The sequence below is a fragment of the Furipterus horrens genome, unplaced genomic scaffold (assembly GCF_987537825.1).
Source record: "Furipterus horrens unplaced genomic scaffold, mFurHor1.1.pri manual_scaffold_4, whole genome shotgun sequence".
Lineage (NCBI taxonomy): Eukaryota > Metazoa > Chordata > Mammalia > Chiroptera > Furipteridae > Furipterus > Furipterus horrens.
In genome coordinates this window covers 63,032,168-63,055,133 of record NW_028327174.1, presented here as the reverse complement: position 1 = coordinate 63,055,133, position 22,966 = coordinate 63,032,168, and the positions used below count along the sequence as shown (strand labels likewise).

The 22,966-nt window shown below is 35.8% G+C and overlaps 1 protein-coding gene and 1 pseudogene across 4 annotated transcripts in view; both read right to left on the bottom strand.

Annotated features, from left to right (window-relative positions):
• Positions 1-22,966, bottom strand: part of MSRB3 (methionine sulfoxide reductase B3) — a 273,055-nt gene that overhangs the window by 137,657 nt on the left and 112,432 nt on the right. The gene's annotated exons all lie outside the window — the stretch shown is intronic.
• LOC150012095 (nuclear factor interleukin-3-regulated protein-like) lies at positions 4,841-6,907 on the bottom strand (annotated as a pseudogene).

Below are 22,966 nucleotides of genomic sequence, written 5' to 3'. Positions count from 1 at the left end.
CTTTTCAAAGAACCAGCTCTTAGATTCATTGATCTTTTGTATTGTTTTTTTTTAAGACTCCTATTTTGTTTTTTTCTGCTCTAATCCTTATTATTTCCTTCCTTCTACTCACTTTGGGGTTTGTTGTTCTTTATCAAAATTCTTTAAGTGTGAAGCTAGATTGTTTATTTCAGCTTTTTCGGTTTTATATATATAGGTCTGTAATGCTATGAATTTCCCTCTTAGGATTGCTTTCCTAGGTCCAAAAGATTCTGGATTTTCATGTCCTCATTTTTATTTGTTTTGAGGTATATTTAGATTTCTTCCTTGACCGCATCGCTAACCCATTCATTGTTTAATAACATGTTATTTAGCTTCCATAACTTCGCATGTTTTTCAGTGTTCTTTTTGTGTTTGATTTCTAGTTTCATAGCATTGTGGTCAGAGGAGATACTTGACAGGATTTCAATCTTCTTAAGTTCATTGAGACTTATTCTGTGTCCTAACATGTGGTCTAGCCTAGAAAACGTTCCATGTGCACTTGAATTGTATGTATATTCTGCTGCTTTGGGGTAAAATGCTCTGAAGATATCAATTAAGTTCATTTGATCTAGTGTGTGGTTTAAGGCTGCTGTCTCCTTGTTGATTTTCTGCCAGAAGATCTATCCACTGAAGTCAATAGGGTGTTAAAATTCCCAACCATAACTGTATTTCTGTCGAGCCAGATTTGCTTTACATATTTAGGTGCTCCTATGTTGGGTTTGTAAAAGTTTATTAGTGTTATATTCTCTTTTTAGATTGTTCCCTTTATCATTATGTAGTGTCCTTCTTTGTCTCTTCCTATAGCCTTGCTTTTAAGTGTATTTTGTCAGATACAAATACTGCTACCCTAGCTTTTTCTCTTTTCCACTTGCATGAAATATCTTTTTCCAACCCTTTACATAGTCTGTGTGTATCTTTTGATCTGAGATGGGCCTCTTGGAGGCAGCATATACATGTGTCTTATTTTTTTTATCCATTCAGCTACCCTCTGTTTTTGGTCATAGCATTTAAGCCGTTTACATTTAAGGTGATTATCAATAAATACAAATGTAGTGCCATTTTATTGTTAGACTTTTTTCCTCTGTTTTTTTTTTTTCTCCTTTCTCTTTTTCTTCTTCTTAAAGCAAGCCCTTTAACATTAGCTATAGTACTGGTTTGGTGTTAATAAACTCCTTGAGCTTTTTCTTCTCCAGCAAGCTCTTTATTTCTCCTTCAATTTTAAATATCCTTGCTGGGTAAAGTAGTCTTGGTTGTAGGTCCTTGCTTTTCATCACCTTGAATATTTCACAACACTCCCTGCTAGCCTGAAATGTTTCTGTTGAGTAATCCGATGCCAGTCTTATTGGAGCTTCCTTGTAGGTATCTCCCTGCTTTTCTCTTGTGGCTTTTAGGATTCTCTCCTTGTCTTTAAGCCTTGTTGTTTTTTAATTATGATGTATTTCGGTATAGGCCTCTTTGGGTCCAACTTGTTTGAGGCCCTCTGAGCTTTCTGGACTTGTGTGACTTTTTCTTTCACCAGATTAGGAAAGTTTTCAGTCATTATTTCTTCAAATAGATCCGCAATCCCTTGTTAGCTCTCTTCTGTTTCTGGTATTCCCATGATGTGGATGTTGTTATGCTTCATGTAGTCCAAAATGTTTCTTAAGCTCTCCTCATTTTTTAAAATTCTTTTGTCTTTTGCTGCTCTGCCTGGGTTTTTTTTTTTCTAATTTGTCTTCCAAAACACTGATTCTAGCCTCTGTTTCATCTAACCTACTGTTTATTCCTTCCAGTATATTATTTATTTCAGATTGCATTCTTTATTTTTGCCTGGTCCTTTTTTTAAGGTTTCTATGTCTTTTTTTCATACTCTTCAGCATTCTTATAATCATTATTCTAAACTCTCTATCTGATAAACTGCTTGCCTCCATATCATCTAGTTCTTCTGGAGAATTTTCTTGTTCTTTCATTTGGGATCTGTCCCTTTGTCTTCTGATTTTGGCTACTTCTTTTTATTTTCCACCTTACTTGTTAAACTAATCAGTCACTAAACTGACCAGCTGTTAACATAATCAAGCTGGGACAGAGTGATTTCTGTGGGCAGGGCTATTGCTTCCTCTCAGGCTAATGCCACTTGCCAGGAACTGCTCTCACTGATCAAGAGGGCCCCTGCAGTATGGGGAATGACTCAGCACAGGGATCCTGGAGGACGTTCCTTCAGTTCACTCACCAGAACCACCAACTCCAGACTCTCCTCAGCCTCTCTAGTCCACTCTGCCCTCCCTTTGCTGGAGCCCAGTGTAAGTGGCAGCAAATGAGATTTTGTTCATTGGTCCTTGAAGAGGATCTCTACATCTACAGCTGTCTCTCCTTGGCAGACAGAAACTCTGATGCTTTTAATAGATATATGTTATCTGGGTGCCTTTCGGGTCTGGTGCTGTAGGCTAGAGAGCCCAGCTTGGAGCTTGGACCCTACACTTCTCAGGAGGAACCCCCAGGCTGCTGTAACATCCCTCTGGCACTTCAGCTGCCACCAAAAGAGTCCTGCCAGCCCTCTCGTTCCTCCTCTGCACTCCCTACCAGTCTCACTGTGGTGCAATGGTTTCTTCTGTCTGTCCATGGTTATAAGACTTCTCTCCAACTAGTGTTCAGTTGGGTATTCTGCATGATTTCTCTACAATTTAGTTGTAACTCCAGATTGGTACTGGGAGGACGTTGGTGTAGCTTCCACTTATTCCTCTGCCATCTTCTCTGATTGTTTCTTTTGCTGTGTGTAAACTTTGGGCAGTAGTATGGTGATTGCATGGGCAGGGAGTAGTATGAGGGAACCAAATGGTAATGGGAAAAAGACAAAAGAAAAATTTTGGTATAGTCCCATTTGTTTATTTTTACTTTAGTTTTTTGTACTTTGGTGTCATAACCAAAAAAATCATCGCCAAGTCCCATGTCAAGAAGCTTTTTCACTAGGTGTTCATCTAGTAGTTTTATAGTTTCACATCTTACATTTAAGTCTTTAATGTATTTCAAGTTAATTTTTTGACTGGTATAAGATAAGGATCCAATTCCATTATTTTATGTTTTCCCAACACCATTCATTAAGAGTTGCGATAACATGGATGGAACTAGAGAGAATTATGCTTAGCGAAAGAAGCCAAGCAGTGAAAGAAAAATACCATATGATATCACCTAATACAGGAGACTAATGAACAACACAAACAAATGAGAAAAATTGAACCACATGCATGTAAACAAGGAACAGAGTAACAGTTACCAAGGGGGAGGGATGGCAGGAGAGAAGTAGGGTAAGTAGGGGAAGGGTTTAGTAAAGGAAGTAGTATAAATAACCCATGGACATGTACAATGGGATGGGGACTGACTGTGGGAAAAAGGGTGGGCTGGGTTGGGGGGGTATGAGGAGGAAAGTGGGACAACTGTAATAGAAGAACAATAAATAAATAAAGGATTAAAGAAATAAGAGAGATTATCATTTCCTCATTGTATGTTCTTGAACCCTTGTCAAGTATTAATTCACCATGTATGTGTGGTTTTATAGCTGGGCTTTTATTATGTTCTATTAGTCTGTATGTCTGTTTTTATGTTAGTACCATGCTGTTTTGATTTCTATAGCTTTATAATATAGCTTGATATCAGGAAGTGTAAAGTCTCAGCAAAAACTGATAGAAATTCAAAAAGAAGTAGGAAAGTTCCTTATAACAGCTAGACATTTCAGTACCCCTCACTCTGTAACTGGGAAGTACAGCAGACAGAAAATAGTAAGGACATAGTTGAACTGAACAGTACCATTAATCAACTGGATCTAGTTGATATTTATAGAATACTTTGTCCAACAACAGAAGAATACACATTGTTCTTATGCTTACATGGATCACTCACCAAGATCTGAGCTATAGAACACACATTAACAAATATAAAAGAAGAAATCATACAAAGTATGCTTTCAGACTATAATGGAATTAAACTCAAAAACAATGCCAGAAAGAGAGCCAGAAAGCCACAAATACTTGGAGATTAAACAACATAATATTAAATAACACAAGGTTCAAACAGAAGTCTCAAGAGAAATTTTTAAATATTTTTAATTAAATGTGAGTGAAACACCTTATCAGGATTTGTGGGATGCAACAAACGCAGTGCTTAGAGGGAAATTTATAACACAATGCATATACTAGAAAAGAAGAAAAAACTAAAACTAATCCTGTAAGTGTCCATTTGCCAATATATCTCCTAGGGCAAGAAAAAAAAAAAGGAGGGGGGAATACATCAAATTAAAAAGCTTCTGCATGGCTAAAGAACCCGTCATCACAATGAAAAGGGAACCCACTGTATGGGAGAACATTATGCCAACAATACATCAGATAAAGGCTAAATCTCCAAGATATATAAAGAACTTACACGACTCAACCAGGAAGACAAACAACCAATTAAAAATGGGCCAAGGACCTGAATAGACACTTCTCCAAAGAGACATACAGACAGCCCATAGACGTGTGAAAAAATGCTCAACGTCACTAGCCATTAGAGAAAGGCAAATTAAAAACACAATGAGATATCACCTCACACCTGCCAAAATGGCTATCAGTAATAAATCAACTAACAGCAAGTGCTGGCGAGGATGAGGAGAAAAGGGAACCCTAGTGCACAATTGGTGGGAATGTAGACTGGTGCAGCCACTGTGGAAAACTATGGAATTTACACACACACACACAAAATGGAACTCTTTTCTTTTTTTTTTTCCTGTGTTTGTCACCAATTCTTTATTGAAACAGGTAACTTACACAGTTTATAATAGAACAAAAATAATGTTCAATATATACAGCCTTTGCATGGACTATTTGACTATACACAAGGAAGAGTGATAACACAATCTAATCTTCATAATAATTTGTGCACAAAAAGACATCTGACAGAGAACATGTGAACATTACACTGAAATGACATCACAGGTCCAGTGAAAATTTAGCCTAATACAAAACGTATGCACCTATTGCAAATGACACCTCTAAATACCCAGAGCTTGTTCAGTAGTAATTTATCCAGAGTCCGAAGTAGAGATCTGTTGTGTGGCTCTAAGTCTCTTAAGTGAGACCACATCTGCAGTTAAGTTTGCTAGCCCCTGCTTCAAAAACAAATTCTCTGGGTCAGAAACTTTGTAGCCATTATCTTTCATTTTGATGCCAGTGTTCTGGTCTGAGAGACCAATCTTGGGTGTTAGTCATTTGCACTGAAAAAGGAGTGAGAGAAGAATGTACCATATTTGGGGAACTATGCTTCTCCAGTTTAAATTGTCTCTTAGATGTCACATCAGCAGACGAGGAAAGTTTTTTTGTGGCATCAAATTCATTATCAAATGCCTCTACTTTTATCTGCATGGCTCTGGCTTTAATTCGAAGCTTGTGTGGCAAAGCAGAGGAATTCACTTCTGGAACTTTAAGCACTGTAGCGTGTCCATGCTGAAGTTCGACAGGAGAGTGGACTGGGCCCTTGGGAACCTGCTCATCTTCTCCACCCAATGACTTTCCCACTGCACCATCGTTGGTTTCTGACAGTCTTGGAGAGTTACTGGAGGACTGGCTCACCTGCAGTAGAGGGGGGGGAGTGTGAGTAGGCTGGAAAAGACTTCCCCACGAAGTTCTGGTACATGGACGCTTGGTAGGCAGGCACCTTGGTCATCTCTCTGCTTTTCTCGCATAGTTCTCCAGTTCCACTGGCTCCTGCTTGATGACTTGGAACTTGCTGTCAGGGCTTTGGCAACCACTCTGTGCAGGGCCCTCCTGCGAGTGTTCTAGTAAAGAGAGTTCTGATACATCAGACAGAGAGCTCTGTGGAGAGTGCTTAATGACAGAAATGCAGCTGCCAGCCACCACTGAGGGCTCGTGCTCATCCACAAAGGGACTCACACTGGATTTGGAGGTCTGGTAGTCTTGAAAGTACACTACTGTAGAATTACTGAATTTCTGGATCTCTTGGGCATATACTGTAGAGCTAATTAAACCAAACTTTAATTTTAAGGAAAGCAGTTCAGCTTTTAAAGTGGCATTTTCTTCTCCCAGAGCAATTAGTTTGTTCTCCAAAACCAGGTCATTCGGTCGGCGTTTCTCCCGTGATCTCTTGGCAGCTTCATTATTTTTTCGCCTTTTTCCCCAATACATGGCATCTTTTTTTTCATTGGGAATGAATTCCCATTTTCTCCAGCATGCTGAAGATTTATTTTTCTCCACACTTCCTTCACTTAGAAGCAGCTCTTCTCCTGTCGTCAAGTCTTCTGAGACTTCAGTTAAAGCAGAATTAAGCAACATCACCTTGTCCACACTGCTACCAGGATGAAGAGATGCCTGCTCCTTCTTGATGGTCTGCATTTTTCTCAGCTGCATCAGAAATAGCTTTAACCTATCTGTGCAGGCAGGAGAACACTATCTTCCCAGGATTCTCAAAAGCTTTCAAACTGTGGTTTTAAAATCCATCAATAGTCTTCCTTTTTTCTGTCCAGGATAAATCGCTCCAGCTGCTCCCACTGAATGGAGTTGGGATCTTCTAGGTAACCTGGGTTGCATTGCTAGTCCCTGGTTGCAGGCGTGGGAGAGGCAACCAACTGATGTTCCTCTTGCACATTGATGTTTCTCTTCCTCTCTTTCTCTTTCCGTTCCCCCTCTCACGAATGGAGCTTGGAGGATTGGCAGTTATTCTGGGTGAGTCAGTGAGTGGTAAGTGAATGTGAAGGCCTAGGACATACTGCAAACAACTTTAGACTTTGTACACTTAGCCTATGATACATCCAGACTACCCGGAGGGGCAGACCCAGGGCAGAGAGGACATAGTGTGGTGGTGGCAGCAGCAGCAGCGTGGAACTCTCTTATCGCCCAGTAATTCCATTACTGGGAATTATATCCTAAGAATCCTGAAACACCAATTCAAAAGAATATATGCACCCCTATGTTCATAGTGGCACTATTTACAATAGCCAAGTGCTGTAAACAGCCTAAGTGCCCATCAGTAGATGAGTGGATTAAAAAAAACTGGTACATTTACACAATAGAATACTACACAGCTGTAAAAAAAGAAGGAATTCTTACCTTTTGTAACAGCATGGATGGAAATGAAGGCTATTATATTAAGTGAAATAAAATAGTCTGTAAAGGACAAATACCATATGATCTCACTTATAAGTGGATTCTAATCAACAGCTATAATAGGGGAGGGGAAGGTGGGGACTGGTTGAAAGAAGGTTAAGGGGTTAGTCAACATATATGAATGACCCATGGACATGGACAACAATGGGGATTGACTGTGGAAATGAGGGGTGGCCTGGGTGGAGGGGGGCAAAGAGGGAAAAATTGGGACAACTATAATAGCATAAATAATAAAATATTTAAATTATTAAAAAACAGAAATAATAAAATACCACAGAAACCAATGAAATTGAAGATAATCAATATAGAAAATCTAAAGCTGATTCTTTGAAAAGAACAATACAATTTATAAAACTCTCACCAGGTTAACTAAGAAAAATGGGGAGAATAAGAAATTACTAATTTTGGAAATGAAAGAGAGTCCATCACTACTAATCTTGTGGACCCTAATAGGATAATAAAGTAATATTATCAACAACTCTATGCCCACAAATTTGATAACTTATATAAAACAGATTAATTCTTTGAAAGGCCCAATCTATCAAAACTCACACAAAGAGAAAAAGATCATCTGAATAGGCCTATATCTATTAAAGAAATTGAACCAATAATCAATAACCTTTCAAAACAGAAAGCACCAAAACTAGATGGGATAACTGGTAAATCTATCAACCATTTAAGGACGAAATGGTACCTAAGCACTACAAATTATTTCAGAAATACAATTAATTTTGTACATTGATCTTATACCCTATAACCTTGAAGAATTTATTAGTTCCATAGGATTTTCTATATACAAGATCATATCATTTGCATATAGATAGTTTTGTTTACTCCTTTCCTGTCTGAATGTCTGCCCTTCTTTTCTCCTTCTTCTTCCCTCCCTCCTTCTTCCTTCCTTTCCCTCCCTTTCATTCTTTACTCCCTCCTTTCTTCTCTCCCTTCCTTCCTCACTTCCTTCCTTCTTTCCTTTCTTCTTTTCATCCTTCTTCCTTTTATCTAATTGCTCTGGCCACAACCTCTAGGAAAGAGGTTCACTGTAAAACAATACAATGTTGAATACAAGAGGTGACAGTGAACATCCTTGTCTTGAGGGAAAGCATTCAATCTTTTCACCATTAAGGATGTTATAAGTTTTAGATTTTTCATAAGTGGTCTTTATCATGTTGAGGAATTTCCTTTCTACTCCTAGTTTTTTAGTGTATTCATTATGAAAGATTGTTGGATTTTCATAAAATGCTTCTTCTGTGTCTGTTGAGACAATCATGTGGTTTTTGTCCTTTATTCTATTGATGTAGTGTATTATATTAACATGTTGCATAGCGGGGAATTTAAATGCCTTTTAGAAACAACGAGAATTCTCACCACCTGTACGCAATATGTTAAGTACTTTTTAAAATGTTAAACAAACCTTGCATTCCTGAGATAAATCCTACTTTGTTGTGTTTTATATGTTGCTGTATTTGGTTTGCTAGTATTTTGGTGAGGATTTCTGTATATATATTAATAAGAGACATTGATCTGTAGTATTTTTTTTTCTTGTGTTATTTGATTGGTTTTGCTGTCAGGGTAATTCTGACCTTGTAGAATGAGCTGGGAAATGTCCCTTCCTCTTCTATTTTTTGGTAAAGTTAATGAAGAATTGATATTAGTTCTCTAAATATTTCATAGAATTCACCAAATGAAGCCATCTTGGCTTGTGTTTGTCTTTGTGGGTAAATTTTTGAGTATTAAATCTCTTTATTTGTTTATTCAGATTTCCTGTTTAGTCTTGAGTCAGTTTCAATAGCTTATGTCTTTCTAGGAATTTGTCCATTTTCATCTAAACTACCAAATATGTTGGCACTTGAATACTTTAAAATAAATTCTAGCTTACTTTTTATTATGTAAGCAATACATAAATACATTCTTAATTTTAAAAATTCAAGCATACAGAGATACTTAATAAATCAATATACATATTTAAACATATAAGCATTCAGTACATATATATGCATTTTTACATAAATGGCATCATATTCCACACTTCTGTAATTTAAAGACCTTCCCACAAGTCTATATAATCCTACTTAATCAGGTTGTATTTATATATACACACAGAATGTGTGTTTTTACATATAGAGAAAGAATAACTTTATTTATAATACTTTGTGTTAAAATATATTTTTAAACCATAAAGGTATTACAAATATTTAATGGCATGCAAAATACTCATGATGTTTCTCTTTTCAGTGGTAAAACAGGCTACAAATCAATATAATCATGATAAACATTTTTATTTTAAAAAATTAGACACTGGAAGTATACATATCTATACACATTAATGATAGATTGAATAATAGGATTACTGGACATTTTTACTCTTTTTGTGGTTTCCATTATTTTATAACATCTGTATGTGTATGTGTGTATATATTTCCTTTATAAGCAAGCAAATACATACAAACATACAAAACAAGAATAGCAAACAGAAATCATAAAATAAAATGGTAGGTCCTTTTCAAAGTGTCTCTGATCATAAAAAAAGTGAAAGGTTTAAAATTTTCAATTCTAAAGTAAAGATTCTCCTATTAGATAAAAAATAAAAATAAAAATTTAGTTAAATTATGTTTATAAGAGGCACACAAAATAAAATGGCCAAAAAATATTAAATATAAAGAAATAACAAAGATATGCAAGGTAAATACAACATAAGAAAAGCAGGATGATTCAGTCACTATCAGACCAAAAAAATTCAATTCAAAACCATTAACTAGGATAAAAAGGGATATTTTTAATAAAAAGTAATAATTCTAAAAAGTGTAACAATCATGAACTTTTATGTACTATAAAGCAGTAAACTATTAGAAATACAAAGAAGCTTGGTAATCTTCAACTACTGTGGGTGTTATTAACACACAACTTTCAAAAGATAAAATAAAGGTAAACAAAAGTAGAAAAGAAAATGATATGAATGATATAATTGATGAGCCTCACTAAATTAAAGAACTGTTTGTCTGCATTTAGAAACTACAACTAGTTCCAGAGCAAGAAGGAGTTTGCAATGGAAGGGAATGAGCACACTGAGGCAGATTCTAGGGTAAGTAGTACTAAAGAAGTCAAGATGCAGCCAAACTTACAAGCCCTCAGCTGTAAGGCTGAGATTCAAGGGCCATAGTCTGTGCCTTAGAAGTGAGGTTGACTTGAGAAAGTCACAGTTCTTGACAGGATCATGATGACATGGACCGAGAAACAGGGACCAAGAAGAGAAGACATGCAATAGGGTAAATGTTCCTTAGAAAGCAGGGTTATCTGAGTTGAGACAAGGTTGGAAAGAGACTTGCCATAAAGCTGAACTATAATATGTGGAATTAGAGCTAATTAAATCCATTCTTTCTTCATTCATTGATTCATTCTTCCATTCAAGCAAATATTGAGTTCCTATTAATAATGAAGCACTAACCTGGATGCAGAAGTATCATGGTGAATAAAACAGGAACCCACTATTTCTAGCCTGTGCAATTTGTTTCGGACTCTAACAAGCTATTCTCCATTCTAGATCCACATTAGAATCAGCTGAGAAACTTTTACAATAACGCCAATGCCTGGGTCCCAACAGCAAAAATTCTGAGTAAATTATTCTAGGATGGGCCCAGGAACCTATATTTTTAAGAAGTTCCACAGATAACTCATATGTGTGACTAGTACTGAGAAAAACTGCTCTAAGTAAAATTGGACCTGGTAACCAGAGCTAAAGTTGGGATCAAACTGAGTGTAAACATCTCAAGGAACAGGTAATAGGACTACTGTGGATGGAAAATTAGACAGGCTTTGTAGAGCTTCATAATTCAAGAAACACTAATTTTGAAATTCAATTATCCCTCTCTCACCCTCCATCTGTAGATTCCTAAAATACTCCCCCATTTTCTTTCAGAACCTGGCTCAAAGTTTCTCCCTCTAATCCAACTCTTTATAATCCTATATAGCTTTCACAATCATGTTAGTAACACTCCAGCACCCTGTCTTCATGCTTCCTCAGTTCCACAACTCCAAAAACATTCTTTTCCAATCCTCTGTTGCTACCGACTAGCTTGGGCAAATCTTGTACGTAATTGTCTATAAATCTACTCAAAACTCCTCTAGAGGCTTAGCACTAAGAAGATCCTTTAAAAAATACTTAACATAAAATAGTGGAATGGGAAGTTGATTCTTGAAATCCTGACCTAAACTTCCGAATAAAATTTTAACCAAAATTATTATGTATTCTCAAGTACACTACAGGTTAAACATGTTTGGTAAAATCTAATTTTTCTATTGTAAAATGTGTTCTACATTAAAAAACACCAACCTACAAATGAGCTTTTAACAAACAACCTATTCATTTCTTTGAGAATGTTCTGTATGTCATATTCTGGCAACTGTTTGATATAATAGTATCACTTGTATCAATATGACTTATGAGCAAAGGACAGAGCCACAATATCCATATAGTAATTTTTTGTCTACATATATAAAGTCACAAATTAAAAGTTTCCAGCTAGAGGCATTTATCATGAACATTTCTATTTAACCAACAGCTGCTTCTAGTCTCTGAAGAGGAATATACTACCATCACTAATCACTTTTACTCATTTTGGATGGAAGGAAGCAACCCACTTTATTTTTAACTAAATGATGTTATGGCTTTCATTCTTAATCGTCATTGAAATTATTATGGGACAACCAACCAACCCTGATGTGCACCTACTGCCTATTAGCTTGAGATGATCTGGTTCCTTTTTTCCAGTTGGTTTTCTTCTCTTTTAATGCTTCCACACACCCTTTATTGCTGAGTTCCTCTCCTCCCTCCTCTAACATTGTGAACAGGTCAACATATTCCTATTATTGTTCAAACACTTGATGGGAAAACAATGTTCCCCATCTTTTAAAATGTACTCCAATGTTTCATGTAAGTGAACTAAGGAATAATTGGAACACACTGAAAGAGTACAGACATATAAACAGGATTTTAGAAAAATCTCTATTCTTTGGCTAGGGGCAGAAATGGCAGGGGGAATGTGAAGGGTATATATATCTTTCTTCTTCTCTGATTAGGTGTCAAATACATGTTCTTGCAAATCAAAGTAGCTTGACTTACAGGAATGTATAGGGAAGATAATAATATCACCTATAATTTTATAACTCTAAAGTAACTACCATTAACCTTTTGGTGTGTTGAATTTTAGACACTTTTCTATGAAGAGAGAGGGATAGCCTGCCTCTATTATTGGACATTTAGGCTATTTCCTTTTTTTTTTTTTTTTGATACTGTAAATAATGCTTCCAAAACATTCTTTCATATTAATCTCTGAACATTTTCTTTATAAAATCGCCCAATGTGGAATCATTGGATTAAGCAGTTACCAAAAGGCTTTTCAGGAAGATTGCATCAATTCGTATTCCCAGTGGTAATATTCAAGAGTAAACATCTCACTATATTCTTGAAGCTCTGAATTTTTAGTAAACATTTATAGTTAGACTGAATTTTTGCAAATGCTTATGCGTCTTTAATAATTCTCCTATTCTTTGTCCTCTTTCACTAGGGCATTTCTATGAATAAGAAAGGTGGAAATACCATACTGTCCTGAAAACCTTGATTCCAGTGGAAAGAAGACAGAGTATTAGAAGAGAACAATGTTGAAGGACCTATGTTTTGCTTGATATTTTTTTAAGATGGAATTATTTGAGCTCATCATCAGACTGTGGGGAAGAAGTAAGCAGAATCAAAGAGCTTTGAAATTCAGGAATTAGCATAAATAAGTGATGGAATAACGTTCTACAGAAGCAAAGCTGATGAGGTTACTAGAAGAAAGAGCATTTCTTCCTTTAACCAAGTAAAAAAGGAGGTAAGTGTTGGCAGAGATGTTTGTAGTTACAGGAGGGAAAAGCTGGATGAACTCAAGCTTCATAGCCTCAAAAATCTCTATGAAATAGAAGGCAAGGTTATTTCTGAGACAGAAAAGGATGGTAGATAAGCAGATTTTAAAAAAGTGATAAAGAGGTAGAAGGACTGCAGAATAGTGCCAAGAGGTGATCTGAAATTGAAGACCATAAATCTCTGATGGCAACTATTCCATAATTATGGTCTTTCCTTTAGCAGGGCCATGCAGTCTGGATGAAGGAGCTACAACTAAAAGCAGATGGTTGGGAATTTTCCAGGGAATTCAACAAAGAAAAACAAATCCAGAACCCAGAAGGTAGTGGCAAAAATAACAAAATGGACACCAGAGTCTAGGATGGATGCAGAAGAAAATAAAACAGTAAGGGGCCTAATAGACTGGTTGGACTGTCCACACGGTCACTGAAATCACCCATAAGGACAGCAAGAATTACAGTGGAAAACTAAAATACTCAATAAATGAAGGACTTTACCAGGGAGCTAACAGACCACAGCAATGATGAAAGGCAAAAAAGTAGTTGAATAGGATGGGAAACCTCAGGAGTTCTTACATGAGAAAGGAAAACTGAGGCTCTGAAGAAGGTACAAAGAGTGACTACTTACCCTGCCTCTACACGTGGGGGAAAATGCAGTCACAGGGTGCACCCTGGGAGAGAAACAAGTCTCCAAGCAAGGAAATGAAGAAAACATTGTTGAAGAGATTTGAGGATAAAAAAGGAATGCATCTACAATGGAATGAGAGCACCAAGGAACACAGCAAAAAATGGCTGCAGAGGGCAGGGCGGTGGGTGGAAGTAGAAGAGGGTATACGGGTGATAAATGGTAATGGAAAACTACAAGAAAAAATTATATTAAAAAATAATATTTAAAAATGGCCTCAACGTTGGTAAGAAAGAATTATGAATAATGAGCTATACAGGGTTATAGGGGTAAGAGAAAGGAGTGCCATGGGATAGTTAAATACAGTTAGAGGGTGAGACTTCTGCAAAGCACATTTTGCATGAGACTCAACAGAATACCTGTCAATTTTCCCATAACAAGAAGAACATTCAAGAATACATGGCTTCAGATGGGTCATTAACATCACTTATTTACTAGGAGGAAAAAAATTAACCCTTAATAGCTCATGAGTTAATACCCAGGATAGAACAGAGGCTGTATGATCGGAGCTAATGATCTTGTTTCTTGCTCGCAATATTCAAACAAAAGACTTTTATTTTATAGAAGTACCTATATACAAGATTGCTCAATTCACTTGAATTATGCAGGTGGATTTAGATAAGTTAATGATTAATTTCTCAAAATTAATCTTATTTCAAAAGCCATTTTGTGGTAACACTGAAACATGGGGTCCTCGCATGACATGGTGCAATCTGGGAAATACAAAGAAAACCTGGTGAGAGAGACAAGTGGGAGCTAAACTGAAACTCATGCCCCCCTCACTCCCTGGCCTGTGTCCTGTGTACTTGCCTTGACCAAGAGAAGTCATTCAGCCGTGTGTGTGTGTGTGTGTGTGTGTGTGTTAGCAGAGAACTTTCCTAAATATACCAATAATGTAGGGGTATATATTGTCAAAGGTTTTTTTTTAGTTTAAAAGTAACTTGTTAAATAAATGATTATTTTCTTAACATAACTCCAAAGTAAATATTATAAAAGACTGACATACTACTAATAAAAGTTTTAATTTCTATAAGAAAAAAATCTTCATATTAAACATCAAGCAATCAATTAGAAAAATATTTAATATATTGTCACTATTTTTAATCAGCAACAACTTTCCTAATATGTAACATCTACTTTGCTAAGTGCTTTATTTTTTTTATTTTTTTCCTTACAACACTGAAGTAGATATTATAATTATAAATATTCTTGTTTTACAACAGAAAAAAACAGGCTCAGAGAGATTACATTACTTGTCTCAAAATACACAAGCTTAATTTGCCAATGATAGCTCAGACAGGGGACTGATCTCCAAAATATATAAAGAGCTTATATGACTCAACATCAAGAAAACAGACAACCCAATTAAAAAATGGGCAAAGGAACTGAACAAACACTTCTCCGAAGAGGACATACAGAAGGTCCATAGGCACATGAAAAAATGCTCAACATCATTAGCCATCAGGGAGATGCAAATAAAAACCACAATGAGATACCACCTCACACCAGTCAGAATGGCCATCATCAACAAATCAACAAACAACAAGTGCTGGCGAGGATGTGGAGAAACGGGAACCCTACTGCACTGTTGGTGGGAATGCAGACTGGTGCAGCCACTATGGAAAACAGTATGAAATTACCTCAAAAAACTAAAAATGGAACTGCCTTTTGAACCAGCGATTCCACTGCTAGGATTATACCCGAAAAATCCTAAAACCCTAATTCAAAAGAATTTATGCACCCCTATGTTCATAGCAGCACTGTTTACAATAGCTAAGTGCTGGAAACAGCCTAAGTGCCCATCTGTAGATGAGTGGATCAAAAAACTGTGGTACATTTACACAATGGAATACTATGTAGCAGAAAGAAAGAAGGAACTCCTACCTTTTGTGACAACATGGATGGAACTAGAGAGAATTATGCTTAGTGAAATAAGCCAGGCAATGAAAGAAAAATACCATATGATATCACCTAATACAGGAAACTAAAGAACAACACAAACAAAAGAACTAAATAGAACAAAGAGCAGAATAGCAGTCAATAGGGGGGAGGGGGGTTGGAGAGAAGGGGGATAAGTAAGGGAAGGGTTTAGTCGAGGAATGTGTATAAATGACTCATGGACATGGACAACGGGGAGGGAAATGATTGTGGGAGAAGGGGTGGGCTGTGTGGGGGGGAGCAATGGGGGGGAAATGGGACAACTGTAATTGAAAAACCAAAAAATGAAATTAAAAAAAAACACACAAGCTTAAAAGATAGGACCAGGATCCAAATGACAGTGGCCGACTTACGCCCTGCTCTTACACCGAGCCTCACCAAAAAAGAAAAAAAAGTTAATAAGCAGTTCACAAAAGAAGAAATATAGCTGATCAGTAATACTAAGCAAGAAAATATTAAATTTTTCTAGTCGTTAAAAATGCAAATTAAAACAATAAGATTCTACTTTTCACGTAGTAGATTGGTAAACATTTGGTCAGTGTATCCAGAAAAAAGAAACTCTACACAGCTGGTGAGAGTATAAATTGGCACAATTCTTTTCTGGAAAGCTATTTCACAGTAAAACTCAAAAGTCTTAAAAATGTGCAAACCTTTATTTATTCACATTGCCAAATTCCCCCCTTATTTCCCTTTGTTCATTGCCCTTTATTCTCAGACTATATTCTTTGTTGTGTCAAACTCACTCCCTGAATGCTTTTAAAGTAAGATACTAATGTTGTACTATAATCCTGTCATCCATTAACTCTACAATAGCCTTATATAAATAAACCCATAAGTTGAAATAATGAGATAAGAAAGAGAAATATCAGAAAACAAAACCTATATTCGTCGTCGGCAGCCGTCCGTCTCAAGAGACGATGGTGTAGCTTCTTAAGAGCTGAAGCTACAGAGCCTGGGCAGGGTGATATGGAGGGTCTGCTGTTGCCCATGCAGCAGACCCCCCCTCTCTTCACAGCTGAAGGGTCCAAGGGAAAGACGGAGTCAATACAGCTTGGCTTCAGGCGCGCCGCAGGAGTTGCCGGTGTTGACTACAACGTCAAACCGCCTTAGGGACTCCGGCTCCGGATTTTCTGTCGGGGTTTACTCTCTTAGCCTTTCCCCTGAAGAGGTATGCCGCAAGGCAGCGGAGGTTTTTTAGAGTCAGAGTTTTCCTTCTCTGATGTGCCCTGACTGGAAGATCGAACCAGCGACACTTAGCTCGCAGGCCGACGCTCAATCCACTGAGCCAAACCAGCCAGGGTGGAAAACCTATATTAAAGGTACATATATCTGTGTAACAGGTCATTCTAGTCCTTCCCTCACAACAAAACTGACATAAAAGGTCTTTGCCACATTAATCTTTGTGAACTAGAAAAACAAAGTGAAATCCTCTCATCCCTTGAATTGTTCTAACATGTTGTTATTAGTTAATTATCCAAAATGGATAATGACATTTAAAAGTGGTGCTATTTGTACTCATTTGATCAAAGATGATAATATGTCTTTAAAATTTACTTTTCATGTATTTAATTTAAAAATACATTTAAAAGCAAAATTCAAAATCACAAAGGCCAAATAAAAGCTATAACATAAAAAATGTGTATTTTAGTACATTAAATGAAACAGTTTATTTAATATGTTCCTCCTCAATACTGGATATTTGTTGCATAGAAAAATACTTATTAAGTATTTTTTGAAGTGCACATTTTTAACTGTATAACTAACAAATTCCCTTTTTTTCCTACAACGGGGTATTTTTAGCATATGAATTATAAACTAAATTCAAATCATACCTATAAAAAAGTTTAGCATTGTAAAGAAAAATAAGAAGTCCACCCTTAATGAAAGCCCACGTGAAGATCTTAGAACCATGTAAGTTCTCTTCGCCAATTTTCACAGTTGGAGAATAAATGCATCATGCTGTGTGTCTTTTGCCTTGAATACTTCTGGATATCAAGAGAACTGTGAATAAATAATCTATGTATAAAGCAACTCACAGTTTGCTATTAAAAACAGTTTCTGAGAGAACACCTAAAGAACTTACACAGCAAAATGAAAAATAGATAGAAGATCAGGACGTAAGAAACAGCAATGAATAAATAATGAAGTAAAATTAACTAGCTAAGTCTAAATAGTTAACAATGTGGCTGTAATGCATAACAGAATTCTTAAAAAATGAATTTTAAGGAAGTAGTGGCACATAATGAGAAGTATTATAAAAATTCCAGATTGGAGGCTGCCTAAGGGCATAGGGCCCAGAGACAACTCAAAAAGTACTAAAGTTCTTATATTGGGAGAAGCGGAAAGAAGTTATAGATTTTAATTAATTCCTAGCATTAACAAAAAAAATACGAAGTCAAATATGTTTCTTTAAATGTAGACAGATAAGAAATAACATGTTTAACTTTTAACTGAAAGATTGTTTTAAAGGTAAAAATGTAATCAATCCAACCAAAGGGGAAAAGACAAGACCATAAAAAGAATACAAGATGGCAGGAACAATACCAAATATATGATTTATCATAATAAATGTAAGTGAGCAAATATAAGCAATTAAAGATGAATTCATTTGGAATTAGCTTAGTAAACACTTATTCAGTCATCACTTGTGACCCAACTGTGCTTTGTGCTGGGGAAAAAATATAATAAAGGAATTAAACAGGGCCTCTGTCCCTAAAGAGATCACAGTATAGGGAGTTAAATAAAGTTATTTTCTTCCATTTTGTGAGATTTCAAAATTAGATATAATTAAAGTAACATGTTCCTTTTTCCTATATGGAACTATAAATTCACATACCTGGCTTTCTACAAAATTGTGCTACAAGATGTCTGATTAAAGATTAGCTTCAAATTTCTGTCAGAAATCAGTGCAAGTTTTCATAAAACAGAATGCCAATGGTGATGGAAGTTAAAAGGCACTGGAAGGGTGTAGGGGTGGGGGTGGGCTGATTTCCTTAAGTAAACACAATCAGAAAAATTTATCCAATTTTTAAAGGGGTTTAATACCAGTTCATATAATTTGCAACATATTTTGCTTTGTCTTATCCATCCTCCTTCTCTCCCACCAAACAAAACTCGTATCATTATGCTTTCAAAGACAGACCAATGTGTTTGTTTAAGATGACTGGTATCTTTAGACAAAACAGACTTTCTTCCATTTGCCATTTTATGTAGTATTTACATAGAACCTCAGTAAAAGAGAAAAATGAGGGATTAAAAAGACTTCCTCTAGGTAAATATGACAAAGATTGAATACACATCATTATCTCTGGATAAAAAAGACAGAACAACTAGAATCAGTGGGCAAAAGTCCAACATTAATAGTTGTGCTTGCCACCTACTTATATGCATAGAAAATATTTATAGTTAAACTTTCTAAAATGGTTTATTTCCAAATGATGAAGATCTGCAGGTTGTAAAGATAAATTTTTAAATTACATACTGACTGAAGTGCTACCCTAATTGAAAACAATAATCTTAGCTCTTTTCTGTCAAACTTAATAAATGTTAACACTTTAATGAATGTATTAAAGAATAGCACTAAAGCAACGTTTTAGTTAAAATTTGTTTTTAATTTATGCTGTTTGGCTAAATAACAGGCTCAATCTGATAAGGTAAAACACAACTTCACGTGAATTATTAATGGTATATTTTTCCTGTAATATTTTACTAGTTATAAATTTTAATGTAGAAGCTTAAGATAGCAGTCATTAAAAACAGAATGTGAATATATTTTAATCTTCTTCAGTCATTAATCATGTCACTTTTACCAGATTGCCCTGCTAAAGTATATGAAACAGATTAAAACATTTCTAAACCATAGCTTTCCTGTTTTCAATAATGCTATATAAAACCGTCCCATTGACTCTTAGTGAGAAATGCAGATAATAGATAAAATATAGAACCTTGATCTTTTGTGTAGTGACATCATATACATCAAAATTCATATGAAATGGAAAAAAGTTTTTGAAAAATTATGCCCAAAGAGAAAGATAATTAAATCTAGCAGTAAGAAGAATAAAGTGAAAAAGTAAGTTCCTACCAATTATTTTATAAAAGTGAGACCTGGTATCTTTTAGATTTCTAATGTACAAATTTGAAGTATTTTGAGAGAATATAAAAGTATAAAGTGATTACAAGATGGAGATGAGAATTAATTTAATTATTTTATTCAAACTGGGGAATTTCTAAAAGACAAAAAAATAACTGCAAAGACATGATATACTTTGGGTTTCTACAAAACAAAGTACTTTTTTTTACCCTCAAAAGATTATTTTCTTAAAAACTGGTTACAAAATAGAGATTAAAATTAACCATATGTAAGAATATAAAGAAACTATCTTTAGTTCCCCCAAATCTATAGTGGTATGCCTATTAAGTAATAAAGTTGGTTAATATTGAGCTGTATATCTTTAAACTTAAAATAATTCTACTAACAATGCAGTTTTATTCATTTATATAATTTTCCACTTTAGGAAAAAAATATTTACTTATTATCACTTTGTTGTTAGTCACACCACCAAGAAGTTTACAAATACTAAAATATTGTGAACAGTAACTAGCTCTAGAATCAGCAGTCTGTCCAGAAAGTATCCAGTCATGTAATATGTAAAATAGAGACATTTACTGAAGAAGATACAAGATACAAGAAACATTGTACATAGGACAATGACACCTCAGTCCCCTTCAAAGTAGGCACCTTGGGACCTCACACAGTTCTCCTACTATTCACCTCCAATTACAACCTTCTCGAGGAAAATTTATTTGAGATAAAAAGAACTAAAATTTAAACCAAAATTTATTGAGAGATAAAAAAGAACTAAAAAGTCATTGTCATTTGAAACTATTTCAATAGAACATTTCAATATAATAAGGAAATAATTGATAGCTTGCTTACTTCATTTCTACTTGTTCCTTAAAGTATTTTCATACTGGAGCAAAACATTAAAAATCTTAGACCTCTTTATAGCAACATTTTCTTATACTTAGTAGTTGGATGTATCATATGTCTACCCAGGAATAAAAAAAGCATATCAACATTAATGGACAAATAATCCATGCACTGTCCCCCAAAAACTTGGAAATGACCACTGATGAATATCTAGCTTACCTTAGTAAGCATTTCACTTCCTGTCAATGCTACAGTAAACTGTATTAATTGAATTATATTAATTTTTAACTATATTAAAAATAAGGAACTGGTCTAAAACAAAATGATTATCAATTCTTCATAGCCAGTTAATTTTTTATCTATCATTTCTTTACAACAGATCCTACATTAATATCTTTTTCAGCAAGTGACTCAATGCTGAAGGGATAATCTGCATTGAGAAATTAAAATTCTACATCACCTGCAAGATCCTTTCTTAAACTAATAGAGGAGAAAATTTCTACAATCATGTGTTGCTGTTTGGACAAGTAATGTCATATATTTGAGAAAAATTGTCGTGTGTGAGTAAAAGGGAATATGAGTAAAAAATTCATAAATATTTCATCACAGCAAATTATATTCTAGGATTTAGGGTTTAATAATTGCATAATGGTTAAGACTACAGGCTCTGAAATCAGGCTACTGGGGACCAAATCCCAGTTCTGTCACTTACTAGCTATATAACTAGGCAAAATACCCAACTTTTCTGTGCCTTAGTCTACTCATTTGTAAAATGGGAAAAATAATGAATGGTTTGTACAGATTAGAGTCAGTAAGTATATAGCACTTAGCACAGTGTCTGTCACATAGTAAACATAAAAGCAGTATTGGCAATTGTTACTTTTATTATTATTATCTACAGAGTTAGGTCCAAATTCTTTACCCTGTGATCTCCAATAGACTCCCAACTATAACATTACTCCCCCCAAAAAACCTCCAATCCTGGCAATTTGGTTTACTTACTGTTTCTTAAACATATTTTGTACCTTTGCCTCTGTCCCTGACTTCAAGTGGTTCTCTATCTAAAATCATCTCTCTCTTAATATTGATCTCTGAAGATCCAAATTCTACCTTCAATGAGGAACCTCCCTAATCAATCACAGGAACCTAAAGTAATTCCTCTCCTTCTAAGCTCCACTACTAAAACCACTCATACTGTCTTGCACCTACAGTATCTTCATGTGCGTTTGTATGTGTATCTCCATGAGGGCAGAAACTGTGTCATACTTGTATATCCTCCACTCTGTCTTAAATAGAGTGCTCTACAGGCACATGCAATTTGATCATGCAGAGTCAACGTAAAAACGTCTACAAACTGGCTCAATGCATTAACAACATAATTCTGGGGCTGAGGATTTTAGAAAACAGACTGCTCAGGAAACAAATTGAATGAATGGTAGCCAGACTTGCAACCTGACTTATACTATGCAGTAATAATGCCTGGTACTTATAGAATAAATCTCAATAATGTTATATAAAACAAAAGCACACACAAGAGAGTATGATTCTATTTATATAAAGCTTAAGAATGGACTAATCTAATTAAAGGTGATTGAAGTCAGCATAGCAGTTGCCCCTGGGGAGTAGAGACTGACTGAAGGAAAATATGAAGGAACACTCTAGAACAATGGAAATGCTCTATATCATGATCTGTATATTTAAGTTGTACCCTGGCTGGTTTGGCTCAGTGGATTGAGCGTCGGCCTGCGAGCTAAGTGTCGCTGGTTCGATCTTCCAGTCAGGGCACATCAGAGAAGGAAAACTCTGACTCCAAAAAACCTCCGCTGCCTTGCGGCATACCTCTTCAGGGGAAAGGCTAAGGGAGTAAACCCCGACAGAAAATCCGGAGCCGGAGTCCCTAAGGCGGTTTGACGTTGTAGTCAACACCGGCAACTCCTGCGGCGCACCTGAAGCCAAGCTGTATTGACTCCGTCTTTCCCTTGGGCCCTTCAGCTGCGAAGAGAGGGGGGGTCTGCTGCATGGGCAACAGCAGACCCTCCATATCACCCTGCCCAGGCTCTGTAGCTTCAGCTTCACTGGAGAGGACACTCCAGCGTCATCGCAAGATGTCGATTCAACACGGGAGGAGACAGATACCGTGTCACTCCCGAGTCGGACTGCACAACCATTCTCGGCGGTGCAGATAGACTCTTAAGAAGCTACACCATTGTCTCTCGAGACGGACGGCTGCCGACTCGACTCGATATTTAAGTTGTATATCTTAATTTCAGTATGGTGAAGTGGTATGTTAAACCATTAAAATTATAATACATGCTTCCAGTAGTTAAGAAACATTTCAATTTAACTTTTAAATTCTGAAATTGCTACATATGG